The sequence below is a fragment of the Paramormyrops kingsleyae genome, chromosome 12 (genome assembly GCF_048594095.1).
Source record: "Paramormyrops kingsleyae isolate MSU_618 chromosome 12, PKINGS_0.4, whole genome shotgun sequence".
NCBI lineage: Eukaryota > Metazoa > Chordata > Actinopteri > Osteoglossiformes > Mormyridae > Paramormyrops > Paramormyrops kingsleyae.
This window is the reverse complement of record NC_132808.1, coordinates 28,100,477-28,106,025: the sequence shown is the minus strand read 5'-3', so window position 1 is coordinate 28,106,025 and position 5,549 is coordinate 28,100,477.

The following is a 5,549-nucleotide window of genomic DNA, read 5'->3' as shown; positions in this document are numbered from 1 at the left end:
GCCGCATGCTGACGGCTTTGGGAGCGGCTAACAGGCTAATGCTAAATAGCATCCGACAATGTTTGTTTATCTAGCTCCCGAACTCAGAAGCAACGGGAGGCTGGATGTGGGGACCATTGTGGACATTTATGTAAGAATTACATATGGAGGAGATGATCTGTTGTGAAGGGCCGCAGATTTTAGAGCCTGCTTACATCGCTGTGATCACGCGGGTTAAGCAGCAACACGCGCCCAGGAGTCAAAAGTGAGTGCATGTGAGTGTCTGAAAGTCTTTTGTTAGGCAGAAGCACATCTGTCCTGTTGATGCCGTGCATCTCTCTGTATGAGTGGTTGTTAAGGTGGAAAATACATGCTGTTGTTTAGAGAGCCCTTATTGTCATTGTGCAGGGAAAAGTGCAAGGAAGGTCAATCTTCACACAAGCCATCCTTCCCTTCTGTCCTATGAGAGCACAAACACATAGAGGACCTCGGGGTCACAGTGCAGGGTGCAGCCATTTCTCCAGAACCCTGGACCAGTTTTTGGTGTTAAAGGCCAATCTCAAGGGCGCAGCGGTGATGTGATGTCTCTGCCGGCCACGGGATTCAAACCGGCGTCCTTCCAGATACAGTCACAGACTCCCAACTCACAGAACCACAAACCACCCCCAAGCAGTCACTCTGGGACAGGATCTGAACCAGGGGTCACCAACCTTTTTGAACCTGAGAGCTACTTCACGGGTACTGAGCCATACGAAGGGCTACCAGTTTGATACATCCTTCTTAAATAACACATTTGCTCAGTTTATCTTTAGTTACATATTATTATTAATGATTAATGATAGTATATAAATGCAAATGTGATTAAAGAAGAATAGCAGGCAGCATGTTGGTGACCCCTGATCTAAGGTCAGCTGTCAGAATGGTGACCCACAACGCTGTGACACTGCAAGCACCATGCAAAGTTCGGTCCCTGGCACTGGGGTCCATCTGACCTCTGATTTTTCTCTCCCCATCTGGGATCATCTGACATAATTGTCCTTAATTGATCATTACCTGTATGATGGACTTTGACAGATTATATAATGATGACTAATTTGTAACACCTGCTATCAGTTGGCTCTCATCGTCTCGACCATTTGCTGTGAGTCAGGCTGACAGGAGTCCAAAAGAAATTAAGCATTTGCCCTTTGCCTATATTTTCTAACAGTGTCTGGTCTCATAACTGTTTTCTTTTATATGAGTTTTGGACTTTTTTTGAAGTCTTCTTTCATTGAGAACAGCCCATTCCCCATTACTGCTCAGATTACATCAGATCTTAAGCCTTCAAAGGGGAGGGCACGGATTCTGGGGCTCTGCTCCTGGAGGGGGGGGCAGATCTTCTCGCAGATGAAGCTGATTACCATTCCTCACAGATCACTGCATGGCTCGGGACCAGAGACAGCCGGCCATGCTCTGCTGCGGCCGGCAGGAAGTCTGCCCATCGTGGCCGCGATCGACAGTCCGGGCCGAGGGGATCCTCGCGTGCTTAGGCGACCTCTCGCAACCGGAGCAGTAACTGTTATCATGCAAACCCTGATCTGATCTCTGCTTTCAGCTGACAGAGCAGCTCTGGGGTCCAGATTAGCATAGCTATTGTTATTTATTCAGAAATCTGAATGTCTCGCTCGCAGAGATACACGGAGTTTCCCTCCGTGGCTGAAATAAAAATATTTTATTAATGAAACATCAGCGACTTCAGATCAGCATTTACTTTCATTTTACAGCCCTCCAAAGTGGGGGCCCTTGGGATTCACACTGATGCATTATTTATACGACGTCGTGATTATTTATTTACTTATTATCTATTGTTTGTTTGGGGTTTTCTTTGTCGCTGAAATGGAGTGATGTAGAAGGGTGGAAGCCATAAGACGAATCGCCGCTGGTGCATTCAGTGACATTTCATTTGAAATGATGAACCCAAACAGGCAGCATGTATTTGCGTGTGTTAGTAAGCAAAGGAAACCCTTGGTCTCTTTGTGGGCCGTTTGCATGCTCAGTTATCAGTAAGAGAAGATGGGACATGCAGAATATTATCCATACACTCAAGTCCAGCGAGTATAGAGGAATATAAGACTGAAACTGCCGTTTATACAGATCATTACAGAAGCGGAATGCAAAATATGTACAAGGGAAAGAACTGCATTCGTTGCTATGGAAATTTCCATCCTTGTAACTCAGGACGTGTTTTCGATTAAGACGGCCAGACGGATGCCTCATCCCAGCAGACAACTGTGAGTAATGACAGTGTCTTTTTACTGGCAATATTTCAGTAGAGAATATTTATTATCATTTTATTGGTAAAGGAGGCTGTTCCAAAACAAAGACTTAAATGGTATATAGTTCCTAAATGGTACACATGACAAGCAACTCAGAGGCTGTGACGTTCTACTTCATCCCTTATCCTCCTTCAAATGTTCACGCTTCCAGTCATAATTATTTATGACATCTTTAAAATCATAGTTACCATACAGGGTTTAGGTCATGCATCAGGAACTCGTAAATAAATCAATAATTCACCTCTTCATCTCGCCACACCTACAGGAAGCTTTCGCCCAACAGCTGGGCTACATTTTTGTGATTTCCGGTAAAAAGAGAAAATAAATATAGAACTTAATAACATCTAAGTATTTATTCAACAAACAGTGCTTATAAGTGCTTACAGGTCACAATTCAGCTGCCAACTGTTCATTTGTAGATGTAAAGATCTCCATTTGATTTCCTGATGTCCTTGGAGATGTCCTCCATGACTCTCTATGACTCTCCATGACTCTCCGCCGCAGTGGGCTGTCCAGCTTTGTACCGTAACCCTCTGTTTTCTCAGACACCTCAGTCAGCGACAAGCACTTCCACTTTAAAAGCAGCCAACAGAGATTACAGTCCCATCCAGCAGAAGCCCTAAAGTAAATGAACACAGGAGCCTCAACTTTCTAAAACGGAATAGCGATACTTTATTGATCCTCGTGGGGGAATTCCCTTTTAGCCGACCCCATCCTGCTCTCCATGAGACACACAGACACACATGCAGGTGAGAACAAGCTTGGGGGTCACAGCACAGGTCAGCCAGTGTGCAGGGGCCGTGGGGCTGGGGGGTTAGGGCCTCACTCAGGGGCCCAACGGAGACATCAGAGTCATGTGTAGATTCCTAACACACAGAGCCTTGCAGAAGCCTGGGGTAGTTTAACCAGGCCTGGCTCTGTAACCTCAAGGTCCTCCAGCTGTGTATGTGTGTGTCTGCATCAGTGCATGTGTGTGTCTGTGTCTGTGCATGTGTGTCTACATGTGTGTGTGTGTGTGTTCCAGTCCCTCCCAGGGCACAGACCTGCCCACACTGTGGATCATTTAGAAACATCAGTTCTGCAAGTCATCAGACAAATGGAGATCAGAGTATGCAGAAGAACTCCAGGCAACACAGGTAGAAAATGCAAACTACACACACACTGAGGGCGGGACTCGACCCTACAACCCTACATATGTGATGCAATGGAGACAGAGAATGTGCGGCCCTGTAAAGTTTATATTTATCGAAATATGTATCCGTATCTTGTATATATATGTATGTATCTCGATAAGCAAACAGTGCTGATCCTGCATCTGCCTTCATTACTGACACTAATACAACTGACTCTTCTTTAGAACAATACATCAGGTTGCTTGGCAACCAGAGGTCTGGGTTCCGTTAAGCCACGCCCCTAGACTGTCTGGGATGCTGGTCATGCATTTGGAGACTCACACAGGAAGGCCTCTCCCGTCGTTGCAGTGTCACACCCAGCCACCTCATGTAAATCCATCGGCCTGTGACACTGCTGCAGGCCACGCAGAGAGTAACTGCGTTATTTTTAAGTGCTACATTAGGGTTTTGTAGGGAGCAAATCAGTTATTTTATTTGTAGGAATGAAACATTGTTTAATAAGACAATAAAATATTCGAATGTTGTGCGATAAAACTCCATGTACTTAATTTCGCAATGAAGGAAATTTACCCAGCAGCTCCTAATATGCTGAAACAAAGTGTTTCTGTCTCCCGCACTGGCATGAGAACCTTTATTACCCCAAAACAGCGGCAGCTGTGAGATAAATTCACATCCATATGTTGGAGACAGTTCTGGAATTGAACTTCACATGGTGGCTTAATTAGATTTAAAGGTGGTTTCCATGGAAACAAGGTCAGTCAAAACAGCAGCATTTTCCATTGACTTCCAGGGACATTTTTTTTTATTATTACTGCAGAAGAGGTCAGTCATGTGACTCCACGTTAAAAAGGAGGACTAGCTTGGCCACCACAATCTCTCTTTCTGAGATGAGTTTGTAGACCAGTTCAAAGCATCAAAAAGTCATTAGGCTCTGACTCAAACTGAACAGATGCAGCGAAACATTTTTGGCACGTTCACTGAAAATCCAGCTCCAGTGGGGGTTCTGCTTTCGGTGGGGGGGGGGGGGGGGGGGAGGGGTTGGCGGAGCTTAGCTGGTAACATGGTAACACTTTAACCTCAGATTGTGAATCCATAATCTGGGTCCATATAGAGAAGTTCTTCATATTACGTGCAGGTGGTGGGCGGCTCTGGAGTGCCTGTGTTCGGAAGGCTGCTGGTTCAAGTCCCAGAGTTGACAGAATGACTTTAATATTATGGCCCTGAACCCCCAACTGCCCCAGGGACTGTCTGACACGGCCTTCAATCGTACGTCACTACGGATAAACGTGACGCAAAATACTGTAATTGCATTACTGAGATCATGTGACTCATTAACCGTGTGATAGTGGGAATGGACGTGTGCTCAAACCCGTCCTGTGCGCGGTGGGAGACCCTGTGGAAACGCCTCGCCACCTCTTCTTATCGCCTCATCTATGTTCTATAAGTGCTAATTGCCCAGTGATATATGAATTGATATGCAAGCTCCTAAACATCAGCTAATATCTGCCCGCGAACGTGTAGCTTGTAACTCCAGCAGTACTATGCAGATTCAACATTAATTATAGATTATTTGACTGAACAGCAAGTATGAAGATTTCAATTCTTCATTCAATTCTCAATTCTCATTCTCATTTTAAAAAGCATGAACCCGGACTCTGTAATAGTCTGAATCTGCTGGTGCATTGTAGTCACAACAAGCATTTAGAATATTTGAATTGAGCAAAGGGTCCCTTTCATCTAAAATATCACAATAGGGGAGTCGACCGGGAGAGAGCCGTGCCGGCAATCGGGCGCGGAACACAGGGTGAAAATCGCCATGGCTCCACGTCACGAGGCTGTGCGATTATCGTAAGCTTGCACGGGAGAAAAGTGCAGCAAACGGGGAAGTGTGTACTGCCGTTGTGGAGTTGGGTGAGCGCCCGCTCCCACAAAATTCAAAGAGAACAGAGAGTTTAACATTTAAGAAACTGTAATGCTAAAAAGATTAGCACTGAATAGCAGGTGTCTTATAAGGTGGTGAATCGGGGCATGGGGGACCCTGGGCTGATTAACTCTCGATAAGCTGAAGCCCATGTGGAGTCCCACCCCCGCACCATGCATCTGTTCTGTGATGGCACTGCAG